This window comes from Lissotriton helveticus, chromosome 2_2 (assembly GCF_964261635.1).
Source record: "Lissotriton helveticus chromosome 2_2, aLisHel1.1, whole genome shotgun sequence".
In the NCBI taxonomy this organism is placed as follows: Eukaryota; Metazoa; Chordata; class Amphibia; order Caudata; family Salamandridae; genus Lissotriton; species Lissotriton helveticus.
The window spans coordinates 488131470-488146680 of NC_136060.1; positions in this window are offsets into that span (position 1 = coordinate 488131470).

Consider the following 15211-nt stretch of genomic DNA (forward strand, 5'->3'; position numbering starts at 1 on the left):
GATAAAGGCCTACATTAATAAACAAATAATCAGAGACATTCAACGGTCACACACTGGACTCAAAAAATTGTAAAGGGGGTGTGCCGGATGTCCGAGGAAAAAGAGCCGTCGACGTTTCGACCCCTGTCTGTAGGCTACGTTTCGTCCTTTAGTGGGGTCTTCTTCAGGACATATGCAGGAAGGAGGTAGGGAGGGGCAGTTTATTCTGAAAAGTTAAAAACAAGAAGTAAGACTTCTAGGTGGTGCACTTAATTACCAGACCGTCGAGCACGACAGTGCAGAGTTCATTTTCATTGAGAGTACGTTAATTAATTAATTACCATGGGGTCTAGGCCCAGCGGGGCTCTAGACTTCGGAGGTTGGTAAGCCACGCAAAAGGTCGTGGTCTGCCTCAACGTGATTATCACTACAGAGGAGAAAGAATAAAAACCAGGTTGGAAGGGGAGTCTAAGACCCAATCTACATAATTCAAGACAAGGGAGCAGACTTACAAAAACTAAAACCATCCAGCCGGATGGTGAGTTCAGAGGTTGCCAACCAGTCGTCGTTAGCCGTTTTTGAAATGTGTGGGACGGCGGGAGTGCACACAGGGTGCACACACTGTAAAAAGATTGAGAGAGACTCTTAGGGGTCTGAACAATGGCGGTAAGTATACATCAAGTCACCACCCATATTGCAACAACTTACTGCACTGTCCACGGAGGTGACTCAATTAAGGGGGTGACGGGTCCCGGGTATGTCGATGCCAAAACGCATCAGTCGCACCGTATTCTTGAAAAATCGGGCAGTGGTTTCTATTGCGACACCAGCAATAATCTGTGGTACTGAAAGAGGGAACAAACCAAACGTCGGGTTCGAATTGCAAAAACGCGGTGAATTCACTGGCCTTAACGCGTGTAAACAAGAAATAAAATAAAATAAAGTTGCACTTACACGTAATAATGGAGCTACAGTTCAACCCCAGAATTAATGAAGGTAGGCGTGCAGCCGCTCCGTCAGGCTCCAAAGTGCCGTGAATCTAGATTTAAAAACCTGGGAAACCCGTCAGTGGCTTAACAGCTTAGGGAGCAATACTCATGTATCTCATAAGGGGCATGCAAACTTACGGAAGGACTGGGACCTCTCAGTACTGCCGCCGTCGGTCAGTACCCATTCCGTAGAACACTGCTACGCGGAGTAGAACCAACACAAAGTGCGGGACTCCACGGAGTTTGTTGGTATCACGTGGTGTGTCAGTGTGTGACCGTTGAATGTCTCTGATTATTTGTTTATTAATGTAGGCCTTTATCCTTGGCTTGTGTTGTGAATTGTTTCAATTTTGTTTTGAGTATTGTATTCATTACATGACTGTCTTCTACTTTGTCTATCTTTTTTTGACTTTACACTCCCTTGAGCACCACCCCTTCCCCTCTATCCCTCCACCCCCCCTGGGGCTATTTATTGAATGTAGAATTGTTTTGCAATGATAGTATTCCGGTGTTGTAAATAAATGACAATACCAATGTACCTTTTGTAATGATTTTATGTGTTAGTTTATAAATATCGTGAGTGTGTGCAGCACACAACACTCTTCCCTAGTGGGGACCCCCCTTTATATGTACCATATAGCGCCCAGGTCCCCGCGACTGCATGGGTAAAACCCCCCTTTGTGTAATTTCTTCTGAGCAGGTGCTGACCTGCGAGGTTTTCTCTCACATAAATTGATTTCAAGTAGACCATGGTGGAATCAGAATTGCTGTCTTATACAGAGGAGTATATCAACCAGTTGACAAAGGATTTATCTACCACCTTTTTGTCCACATCTGTCCCCACGATTGATTTCTCTCTAAATGATAAAATATCCCGTTTAGAGAGACTAGAGAAGAAACTAATAAGAACACGACTACATGGACATTTGTTCACGAGATACCTCACGGAGAACATCATCCCGGTGGGCTTACAAATTAAGATAGAACCAGCTATCTTTGTGGACGTGCCTAAGTTTAAAGAAGGGTTTAGTTACGTGGCAAACAACTGCTCCCGGCGCTGGATGGTGTTGGGGGTTGAGACCGCTGCAGAGCAAGTCGTATCTTTGAGTAAGGAAATTGCTGATCTTAAAGCCGAAATCTTAGGAGATTGTACTCTCACAAAAGCTAAGGAAGCCCTGGATAATTTGGAAGCCACAATCAAAGAATTTGATATAACAGCTCAAACTAAGAAATTAGAAAAATTAGCAAGAGACCTGAGATTATTCGATAAAAAGTCTGTCTATCCCTACCTCCAACCCGACTATTACAAGCAGGACAACCAGGGACGATTCACGAACCGCAATCGTGGTGGATATCGTGGCAAACGTAATTTCACGACCTTCTCAGACTCTTCCTACAGCTCAGGAAGTGAGGGCGAAGCTGGACCTAGCATCTCCTACAACTATCCACCCCAGGATTCTGGATATCAACAATACCCTCCCCAATACCAACCTCCGCCTTTTTTAGACCAGGGCCGGGGACAATGGCGGCCTCTGCGGGGACGCGGCAACAATTGGACGAGAGGACAAGCCAGAGGCCAATTACAAAATGCAGGCGAATGGGAGAACAACAGAGGCAAGCAACAGAAACGGGTGACATTCCGCCCCGAGGTCCACGGCGAAATCTCGACAAGGAGGAACACGTACAGATGGTGAACCAGGTCTTCAATCCAGACCATACAACAGGATCGAACATACCAGGCACTAGTAGCCCCACCAGTAATCCTGTGATCAATATCTCCAAATATAACCTACAGGAAGAAGAATTAAAGGTATTGAGCAAAGGCCTCTCGTATGTTCCAACGGCCCCAGCAAACAAATTTCTGCTTAAGACAGAACTATATAGATTTTTCAGAAAGATCAGACTAAGGTATTTCTTTCGTAACCAAACGACCAGGCAACGCAGTTCCACCACTGGACTTAGAGAACCCTCCACCTTCTTCCCACCGACGTATGCCATGAGCCACAAGATTCTGGCCTTTGAGGAAATTGTATCGACTGCTGTAGATCAAGCACTTGACCGACGCAAATTCACAAGACTGAATCTAAGCAAGATGGAGAAAAAGGCACTTACAGGATTAGGCATCAACAAGGAGGTCGTCATCAAGCCCGCCGACAAAGGCGGGGCTATTGTTGTGCAGGACCGGTGTAAATACAAAGATGAAATCTATAGACAACTGTCAGATGGAGTTAGCTATCGCCACCTACCAAGTGACCCCTCTCGAGAACTTGCACTGACCATTCTGGAAGCTACACAGAAGGGATTGGATGCTGGTTTCCTGAGCGAGCAGGAATTCAAATTCCTCAACCAAAAATTTCCGAGATTGGCCACGATTTACACCACACCGAAGGTGCATAAGAACTTAGAGAGCCCCCCTGGGCGCCCAATTGTATCAGGCTGTGGGTCTATGCTAGAGCCCTTATGTAAATATGTTGACTTTTTCTTAAAGCCTCTTGCCCTCAACACCAGAGGGTACCTTCGAGGCACCACACAAACGATTAATCTCATAGATGAAAGACCATTCAACCCGGCAAATGAACTTTTGGTAACGTGCGATATAGTATCGCTTTACACTAGCATTCCCCAATTGGATGCGTTGGAAGTGATGAGAGAAGCACTAGATAAGAGACCGGCACCGGTACCAGTCCCGACGGATTTCATAATTGAGTTGTTGAGCATTGCTATGATGAAAAACTTTTTTATCTTCCAAGATTAATTCTACCTGCAGACGAAGGGGGTAGCCATGGGGGCTACCTTTGCTCCGAATCTGGCCATCATATACATGGACCATTTCGAACAACAACATATTTTTTCAATAAATAATCCCTTCCAGACTAGGCTGACCCTGTGGGTCAGATATATTGATGACGTCCTGTGCATCTGGGATGGGAGTAAAGAACAATTGCATAAGTTCCATGATTGGCTCAACGCAAGGAACCCCCATATTCAATTCACGATGGAATGCAGCAATGAGGTCCTTCCCTTCTTGGACATCTCCATCTATGTAGATGAGGGCCGGCTACAGACAACTTTATACAGGAAGCCGACTGAGCGCAACTCTTTGTTACAATATGGGAGTCACCATCCCAGAGGTCTTAAGGACAATCTACCAGTCGGGCAATTTCTGAGAATCCGGAGAAATTGCTCCACGAGATTCAACTACATCCAGGAATCCGAGGTCTTTGCGAACGTCTTATTTCACGTGGTTATCCTGCCCGGATGGTCAAACGAGCTAGGAAACAGGCATGGTATAACCCAAGGGACATTTTGCTGAACCCAGAAAATACCAACCAGGAGACAGATCGTATCATATGTGTCACCACCTTCTCCACACGGAGCAACAAAATCAAACAAATAATCAATAAGAATTGGTCTCTAGTGGCAGATGAGATTGAGCAATCGCATTATCCTCTCCATTCCTTCAAGAGGGCGAAAAATATACGGGACATGGTGGTTCATTCATACTTGGAGCCAGCAAGCACACCAACTCTTACGACCCTGTGGAATCTGCCCCCTCTGGTAGGACATCACAGATGTGGCACATGCACTGCATGTGACACCACAATCCAGACCAAAACCTTTGATCATGCCGGACGAACCTATAACCTTAAACATTACACAAATTGCAACACGACCTGTGTTATTTACATTATCATATGCCCTTGCAAACACGTATATGTGGGACAAACCCAACAAAAAATCAAATCCCGCATATCATCCCACAGCAGCAGACTGCGTTGTAAAGTGGTGGGTGCTCCCTTAGTAGATCATTGGTTGAAGGCAGGTCATGTAGTATCTGATTTACGATGGCTGGTTGTTGAAAAGGTGACATTGGGCAGAAGAGGAGGTAATGTTTTGAATGTATTGAATACACGTGAATCCAAGTGGATGTCCCTTCTGGACTCGATTAAAAATGGTCTGAATGAACAGGACAGTAGTATGTCCCAAATGGCAGCATTGGGTTAATGTGACTTACCATATAGCGACATTTATAGGTCCGCCTTTCCTGCGGATTTCTGACTCGTCTACACTCTCATGTTGGAGAAGTGCACGAGTAACTATGCTCTCACTAAGGGGTGAATGTACTTATAGCCTGTATATGAGCAACATCTTTATTAACTCGCTTACAACCCCTTGGTAGGGAGTTGCGCGAGCATTTGTAACTAATGTTTGCCGCTGTATCGGGCTGTTTTGAATCTAATAATTACAAAAAATTTCACTAACTTCCAACCTGCATATTAAGTTGTTTTTGAACAGAATCTGTGACTCGTTTTCAACCTCGTGCACGAGTGTTGCACGAGTATTTGTCCATCTTGAATGCCTGTACTGGTTTAAATGAAAGGTATCTTTTTAAGGTGCCATCAATTGAGCAACATTTCATTAATTTAGAGCAATACCTTAACTATCGGCCGTAGTGGCGATTCACCCTGTATTTCTACCCAACATTTATTTTAATTCCAACCTTTATTTTTATTTTTATTTTTAAGTATTATGCTTTGTGGCATGATATATGAAATTATATGCGCCCCCCGTATGAAATTTCTATTGCTAGTCCTCCAGCGCTTTGGCACAGCATTACGAGCGTGTGCATACCGGCCATATAGTAACTCTTCCATTTTTCTGACACACCACGTGATACCAACAAACTCCGTGGAGTCCCCCACTTCGTGTTGGTTCTACTCCGCGTAGCAGTGTTCTACGGAATGGGTACTGACCGACGGCGGCAGTACTGAGAGGTCCCAGTCCTTCCGTAAGTTTGCATGCCCCTTATGAGATACATGAGTATTGCTCCCTAAGCTGTTAAGCCACTGACGGGTTTCCCCGGTTTTTAAATCTAGATTCACGGCACTTTGGAGCCTGACGGAGCAGCTGCACGCCTACCGTCATTAATTCTGGGGTTGAACTGTAGCTCCATTAATTCGTGTAAGTGCAACTTTATTTTATTTTATTTCTTGTTTACACGCGTTAAGGCCAGTGAATTCACCGCGTTTTTGCAATTCGAACCCGACGTTTGGTTTGTTCCCTCTTTCAGTACCACAGATTATTGCTGGTGTCGCAATAGAAACCACTGCCCGATTTTTCAAGAATACGGTGCGACTGATGCGTTTTGGCATCGACATACCCGGGACCCGTCACCCCCTTAATTGAGTCACCTCCGTGGACAGTGCAGTAAGTTGTTGCAATATGGGTGGTGACTTGATGTATACTTACCGCCATTGTTCAGACCCCTAAGAGTCCCTCTCAATCTTTTTACAGTGTGTGCACCCTGTGTGCGCTCCCGCCGTCCCACACATTTCAAAAACGGCTAACGACGACTGGTTGGCAACCTCTGAACTCACCATCCGGCTGGATGGTTTTAGTTTTTGTAAGTCTGCTCCCTTGTCTTGAATTATGTATATTGGGTCTTAGACTCCCCTTCCAACCTGGTTTTTATTCTTTCTCCTCTGTAGTGATAATCACGTTGAGACAGACCACGACCTTTTGCGTGGCTTACCAACCTCTGAAGTCTAGAGCCCCGCTGGGCCTAGACCCCATGGTAATTAATTAATGAACGTACTCTCAATGAAAATGAACTCTGCACTGTCGTGCTCGACGGTCTGGTAATTAAGTGCACCACCTAGAAGTCTTACTTCTTGTTTTTAACTTTTCAGATTAAACTGCCCCTCCCTACCTCCTTCCTGCATATGTCCTGAAGAAGACCCCACTAAAGGACGAAACGTAGCCTACAGACAGGGGTCGAAACGTCGACGGCTCTTTTTCCTCGGACATCCGGCACACGCCCCTTACAATTTTTTGAGTCCAGTGTGTGACCGTTTAATGTCTCTGATTATTTGTTTATTAATGTAGGCCTTTATCCTTGGCTTGTGTTATGAATTGTTTCAATTTTGTTTTGAGTATTGTATTCATTACATGACTGTCTTCTACTTTGTCTATCTTTTTTTGACTTTACACTCCCTTGAGCACCACCCCTTCCCCTCTATCCCTCCACCCCCCCTGGGGCTATTTATTGAATGTAGAATTGTTTTGCAATGATAGTATTCCAGTGTTGTAAATAAATGACAATACCAATGTACCTGTTGTAATGATTTTATGTGTTAGTTTATAAGTATCGTGAGTGTGTGCAGCACACAACACTCTTCCCTAGTGGGGACCCCCCTTTATATGTACCATATAGCGCCCAGGTCCCCGCGACTGCATGGGTAAACCCCCCTTTGTGTAATTTTTTTTTTTTTTTACAGCCTCAATAACAGCAGTAGTCTGTGGACACTCTTTCCTGGGTAAGGAGAACCCAGATGATGTAAAAGGGCGGTACAGGACGGCAACTGATGGGAAAATTTCACCCATGCCCTGGAGTTTTTGCCCACGTGCATTTTGTTATACATATTTGAACACTTGGGTCTTCCACGTATATTAGGAATTAAAATAGTTACGTCCAGGATAGGTTTTTCAGTTGAGTTACATTCTTCTGTGACCCCTAGATACTGTTTGTTGTTAGTGTTGAAGCACGCTACTCCGGAAGCCCATAAAGGATTAGTGGTTAATTAGTATGGCGAAATATGAAAGTAACTTCAGTGGTGGATATTAGTCAGTTATTTGGAGTGAGAAGGATAGCGGAAAGATAAAAGGGGAAGAAAGGTTTGCATTCATATAGCACTTGTTACCCCTGATGGGTGTTGAAGCGCTTCTCTGGCGAGTCGCACGCTACTCCGGAACCCATTAAGGATTAGTGTTGAAAATTAGTATAGTGAAATATGAAGTAATTTGAGTAGTGGATATGTTGTTCAGTTAGTTGGGTAGAAAAGGGTAGGAGGCGAGATAGAAGAGGGAAAGAGGTTTGTATTTATATAGCGCTTGCTACACCTGATGGGGTTTTGAAAGCGCAAGTAGCACGCTACTCTGGAACACATAAGGATTAGTGTTGAATTAGTAAGGTGGAATATGAAAGTAATTTTAGTGTACTTGTTTGCAGTGTTAATAAAAAAACTTTTAACAAAATGAAACAGTAGCTGCATTGTATTCTACACTACTTTTGTATCTCATAAAATTCATATTATATTAATATTTTTTATTAGAAACTACAACACTAAACTCATCAATATGGCGAGACCGATGGTCATTGCCAATGCTTTTTAGTATAGTGAAAGTCTATGTTCCTCAAAACATTTTGGAGTCTCTCTCAAGAGACCACCGCGGCTGGCGCCGATAAGGGGTTTTAGCCGAAGAGCCGGTAGCGTGACAGGCATCTATTCCAATAGAAGGATTGAGGAATCCAGCCTCTGGGACAGAGTGAGATGAGCACTGCAAATTTAATTTTCAGAATCTGCATACCACGAGAGTACAATAAAGCACACAGGCATAATTAGCGGGAGAGACCGCGAAGGTAGGAGGTGATGCCAGCCAGTCAGAACTGACTAAAAATATAGAAGTCTGCCATTTTGAAGAGCTGAGGTACCACACTAGAAAGCAGAGAGAGCTGCTGGCACAAGTAGGTAGAATATTATAAAGACTTATATCATTACAGGTGCCCCGGACAGTATTCTTTGCTGGTGGATGTGTGAAGCTCAGCAGTGAGCAGCCATATAAGCCGCGCACCAAGCCACGCCCCCGGGCCCACTTGCTTTTTGTAGGATGATTTGAGTATGTTGAAGTGGGCAGGCAAGGGAGCGGCATGAGCAGGGTCTATGTGCTCTCTGGATAGCCACTGGTACAATCCACCCAATGGCCAGGAGTTGTGGCATCTGGTTCTGTAGAAAGGCCACCATGCTGCTCCTCTCAGCTTCTTCTCACACACTAAGGAGTGTTCTTCCAAGTCCATGACTTTCTGTTGAAGGCTCCAGAGCTCCGAGCCCCTGTCGGGTTGCTGGGTCATATTCCAGGCGTGCATCTGTGTCGAGGCGTTTATGCACAGTCACAAAGTCACCGTAGAGATTTTATTCCACCTATAGGCCATTCACTGTGGTGTCAAAATAGTAACATTTGGAAACAATGTCCTCCATGTCCTTGAGAATGGTGCCGAGATCATGTCTTGTTTTGAAGCAGTCCCAGATTTCGGACCTGCAAACGCCTTTGAGAAGTAAAGTTGGGATGATGCTTTTGGGCCTGACATATGGCAGTTCTAGTGACCGTGCCTAGCCAGGGCAGATATTATTGTATCCAGAGCTCAAGGAGTGGAGGGAGTCCTGAAGGGCAACAATTTGTTGCAAGTCCATAAGTAGTCATGGGGGTGAAGGAGAATAGCACAAAAATGGCTCTACGTACCCAGTACAGGATACCAAACGCAGGCTGGGGGGGGGGGGGGGGGATCCGCCTAAAGAGTAAGGAGGCCAACGAGGGCAGGAGAGCATGGGGTGAGGTAGGTAGGATTTACATGAGGGCAAGCTCGAAGTCACAGACAGACGGCCTCTAACTCAGTGCCCATGATTACTGGCAATCGTGCATGTGGACATTTCACATCGGCCCTTGGGCAGAGTCGATCGCGGCCTGCTGTAGAAAAGGACTGTATTCCTAATGGGGTGGGGAACAGACTTATTGCTCAGGGCTGACTTTGGACTGCAGTGCTGGGGGTCCAGGACAAGGCGACGCGCCTAGATGAGGACCGCATCACTTGCTAGAGTGCTCAGCATGGATAGTTGATGCCTACCCCCGGCGGAGTGGGGAGCAGCTTTTGCAGATCCATTGTCGTTGTTTATAGTGTGGGCTGTGTGGAGCCATTCCATGCTGCACCAGGGGTCAGTGGATCAGCAGACCCTAGCTTGGAGTCCGCCATTGCCCATCAATTCACCGGAGGTGTTGTGAAGTAGTATAGACTGTAGAACGGGAGTGCGTATTAAGGCATTCCTCGCAGCCCCCTGGTCAGAGTAAGAATGCAGGAGGCTGCTACTAAAGACTTTTGCACCCTCAGACAGCTTGGAAAGAGCTGTTTTCTGCAACAACTTCTTGCCTTGTTTTTCCCAAAATGGAATATGGGCATATATATGGCTGACATTTGCCATAACCCTTAAATTGGACCTTTGGGAACTTGTTTTTTCTTCTAGCTCACTGAATTTACAGGCACATGCATCAAAGCTTTTTGCGATAGCAAACAGTGCGATTCGCAAAAATCGGCCGTTTGGAATCGCAAAATTCGCTTTTGCGATGCATGAAACAAAGTGCCACTCTCAATTGAAGAAATCTCAATATTTTGCGATTTCTCAAATTGCAATTGCATTTAAGGAATGGCAAACTGCGATTCCTAAAATACAAAGCAAGATGCCTTTCAAAATAGCGATTTCGCTATTTTGGCCCACTATTTACCGCAAAATCATACCAGATGGTAAATTGCGAAAACTTTGATAAATGCACTAAAGTGCATTTTTCAAAGTTGTAAGTTACAAGCACACATGCCCTTGGCACATGTGTGTGCGCAACATATGTGCACAGATCAATTTCAGGGGGTGCAACAGGGTGTCCTTTTGACACCCTTGCACCCTCAAAATTGCATGCGAAGTTCGGGAGTACCTATGGGTACTCTCAAATTGCGCATGCAATTTCCCATTCATTCCTAATGAATGGGAAGCCATTCCTTATTTGCAACTCGCAATTTGCGAGTCGCAAATAAGGAATATGTAGGAATCGCTATTTTTATAGCGATTCCTACATACATAGGATTTTGCGAGTCCTTAATTGCGATTCCTTAATATTCGCAAGTAAGGACTCGCAAAATCCAACCTTGATGCATGTGCCTGTTAGAGTATCTGGCTCTGTTCTCATCTTCAGAAATTCATTATCTGCATGGGAGCAAAAGAGAGAGGATATTGAAAAAGGCATATCCATAACTGTTTGTTGAGCCTTAGAAGTCAGAAAGGTGAGCCTTATCCAAGAGTTGGGTTGTATGGAAACTCCATGACAGAATGCCTTTTGCTGCTAGGCAGACTATATCTTGGACGTGATGGTCTGGTCCGAACTAATCATGTTCTTCAAAAGGACATTGTTAACATTTTCTCAATGGTCTACAAGAACCGATCAAGAAAACAGCTCATTGAGTTAGTTACACAACTCTATATTGCAGATGTTGAACAATGTGGATGGACTAACTACCGAACGAGCTGCGCTTGAAGTACTACAGAACATCGTCTCACAATCGATTCCATTCGCTTGCATTTATTTTCAGGGGGAGCAGACAATGCTATTCCAAAAGCATTCAAATGCTTTCTGGAAGCAGAAGCTACAAAACAAACAGAAGTAGCACCTAGCTCAAGAAGAGAGGATCTGATTCCTGTGCACAGCATTAATTCCCTTGATAGTGGTTGGGAGTTTTCATAGAAGCTGGCATTAGATATGATATATAGTCTCAAGAAGACATGGAACTAGTACAACCATACACTGCGCTTGAGGTTTTGTTTTGGAAGCAAGGTCTCGAACATTATTGATGTCCTTTACATAGTTTTAGCAATTTCAATGTTCAGCTTACAAACCACCTTTGTCACTTTGTAAAAATGTACCACATAATCCAATGGGGTCTAGGAGGTGGATAGCATTGGGACTTGACGGACAGCCCTCTCAAATCCGACCCTAAAGAGGCTAACGGTCTTTTCAGAAAAGTAACATGGGAGGCCTGTCTGAGCTATCCCTAGAGCAAGGGTCTTTCTTAACTCCTTCTCTTTGATGGTCCATCTTCTGGAATAACATGACCACAATGTTTCTTTTCCTTACCTCACTGTGGCGGAGCTGAAGGAGCCACCAAATGCTGACAGGCTGACTTCTGAACTGCGTTTGACATCTAATATTGCAACGTTAATCACCTCAACCTTGTTTGCTAGTGAATCCAAGACTGGCCCAAGGGTCCCAAATGGGACACCGGCCTAATCAAAGCAGTGCTGGAGAAGACGTTGAGAGCTACTTTGCCTCTCTAGAAGCAGTAGAACATGAAGTAGAAAGACTATTTCTCCTTTCTTCACCCCAAGACAAACTGCCTCCAAATCCTAAAGCACCTGTAAGGGGACTAAAGACATATCCTAAACCACATGATAGGCTTAGAACTAAAAGACAGATGGGACAATTATTATGTTCAACTTTCTAGGACAATCTACTTCCACACAATGGCCACCTGTCAAAGAGAACTGGTTTGACACTAAAGGAAAAGGTGTGAACCGTTAAAAGGGGGAAATGGCAATTACTACAAATTATTTTTAGAAATGAAGGAAGAGTCAGAAAATGTTAAACCAAGCCAAATAATGAACCATGAACAATGAACAATGCAAGTTCTCAGCCAAGAAGGAACCTCAGAGAGGCACCGTGTTGAGTAATTCTTCTCTGGTGAGCAGGAAAACCAAACTGCCTCAGACACCTTGCAATGCATGATGGAGAAACTGCCTGGCTCTCGAGTTTATAAAAGTGCAGTGTCTTAATTTGGTACTGTCGGTACCTAGCATATTAGAGGGTACATTTGAGGTTCTACAAGGGGGCAGTTTAGTACTGTTTTCAGCCAAATGTACGTTATCAATTTGTTTAATGGGAATTACGTTTTAAAATCCAAACAGGAAATTGATAATGTTGCCTCATACAGGCACATTTCCACTTTAAAAATAAAAATTGTGTTCATGCATTGAAAAAAATATATAGGGCTCATTGGCAAAAAATGCTAAGGCCCGGTGGCATGCTCCTTTGGCTTAGTCTAATATATGCTTGCAAAGTATGCGTGTAATTTGAATAAGTTAACCTCAATTTTAGCATTCCACCATTGCATATGCGGAAGGCTCACTTTTACCAGTTAGCTGTGAGTTGTGCGGTTGTTTGCAAAGGGCCAGCTAGCTGTAGGATGCATATCCTTTATGAACTGGAAATTGCTTCTTATGTTGATGTAGATCAGATGAGGGTAAATACCCTTCTGCATGATGCACTTATGTATGGAGTGCAATCTGGGGGATGAGGGGACCCTTTCCATGATTCGTTTTTGCGTAAACTCTGCAAATGCTTGTTCTGTTGATGCATGTTAGAGTAAGGTCACAGCCCCTTCAACAAGGTGTTTCCCTTGCAGGCAAACTTTTAAGAACTGCCATCACGACTAAGACAGTACCCTTTTACATCATTTGGTAATTTCGTATAATTGACACACAGTGGTTTTGTTGATGTTGGCTTGGGAAAGAAGTATACCGCTTTGCAATATGTAGGGTTTGAACAAGTACACTTTTATTCACTGCGATGACTAGCAGTCATTTAATGTGACTTCTCATTGGTTGCAGTGATTGCTTCCAGGGGTGGGCGAAGCTCGCGGAGTTGCACTACGCGGAATACCGCGCAGATGCATAGAAACTCAGTGGAATTCTGCAAGTGGGTGGAGTTGCTCCACTCGCCCACTAAGCTACCGAAATACCTCATCACCATAAGCACTGGAGGGGACCTCAGCAATCCAGGCTCCTTCAGAGCCCAAAGTGCCTAAATCCTCAGTGACTTAAATACACCAAAAACAACCGTTATCTAACCCAAACCTAACAAACTAAATATTAAGCAACTCAAGCACCTCCGCAATCCAAAAAACATCTCAGGAACTCCCAGATGTAAAAAAAACACAAGCAGCTCACTCACGCCGGCAGCCCACGTTGGCCCTAACCCGCCTCCGACTGGCCATCATGACAGGGTGGTCGGGGCACTGAAGGAGTAGATTTGGGGCGAAGGAGGTGATAGTAACCCAGGAGGGCACACCCAATAAAAAACTATTATTGCTTCTGTACCTTCCCTCCTGATGCAATTGCCCAGACGTAACTAGTAATTGCTTCCACACAGCTCTAATTGCAGGAAGTGACATCATTTGACCCTGATGGTCCAACCAACGGTGATTACTTGTGGGTGGTGGAAATGGCGTTTCGATATCTTAAGGTGAATAGATTATAGTGGTGGGTGCCGGTAACTCCGTCACGCAACATAGGCAGAGTTTTTGACAAACTCTGCCCTCCAAGCAGAGTAACAAAAACTCTGTGAAATCCGCCAGAGTTTACCACCCACCCCTACCTATATCCTGCCTATGTATGGTTATGACTATGTAGTAGGACAGGTCATATTTGTTTACAATTAGTTATTTAGTCGGTTGTTTCTTCAGGTTGGTGCTCTGTGCAGGTGCTTTTCGAATCTAGTGTCGCACTGATTTGTACTTACTGGTCTCTCGTTGAGAAGAGGAGTGTTGTGTATGGCCACAAAGTTGTCTTTGCTGATAAGTAAGAAGTCATAGGGTTTTGTTGCGTATACCGTTGTCCAGGTATTTTTTTTATAAGTGTGTGGTATGGGAAACCATTAACGCAGTAACATTCTGACTGTTAATGGGAATATCTAGTATATTTGCTTGAGAATATTAATTTGTGCCGGCACACCAGGGAAAGGTGAGTGTGCCTAAGAATGCGATGATGCATAGTGTTGGTGTGTGCACAGAGGAAGGCGGACACATGATTACTAAGCAAGAGGAAGACTCCCTCACTACAGCCATGAAGTTAATGTTGCACATAAGTCCACACATATAATGCAGAAGTTAATGCTTTATACCAACTGGTTCTGTCTATGTGTTTAATGATTTGCTGTCAATCCACGGCACTGGACTTCTTAACTCTTTTCATACTCAAAGTCTCTCGGGTCTCTTCATAAATAGAATGGAGGCACTTTAGGCATCTATGTTATTGTTTTAATATCAAGAGCAGCAGTAGGTAATGGGTCCATGATGTCACAAACAAATTTCAGAAACATCACTTACATGCAAAATCAGCTTCTCCACAGTCATTATCTTCATCCCCAGGTGACTGGCTATCCGAATCTCTCTTTCTTTTACTCATCATTTTGAACAATACAGGAGAGGACTCAGTTTGGCGACTGTCTGAAAAACACCATCAAATAATCAAATTAAGAGCCCTGCATTAGTCTGTCTTCTAGTGAGACTGTTGAAATGAAAATGGGACATCATTGTGGACTTGTTATCCTTTCCTAATCAGACTCCTGTCTCCAGGGCTTGTGCGAACTCTCTTCCAAAGACAGCAGAAATGATTCATAACCTTCAAGAGGACAGCCAGTAGTAAAACAAGGTGCTTGCCAAATCATTTCGAACTCTGAAAGTGATATATATATATATATATATATATATAACCAGCTCCTTGGGGAATTGTCCATCAAACAAACCGTACTCGCGCACAAGTTGCTCTTCCCCACAAGCTTTATTCAGGTATGGTTCGTTGCGCTTGCCTGTA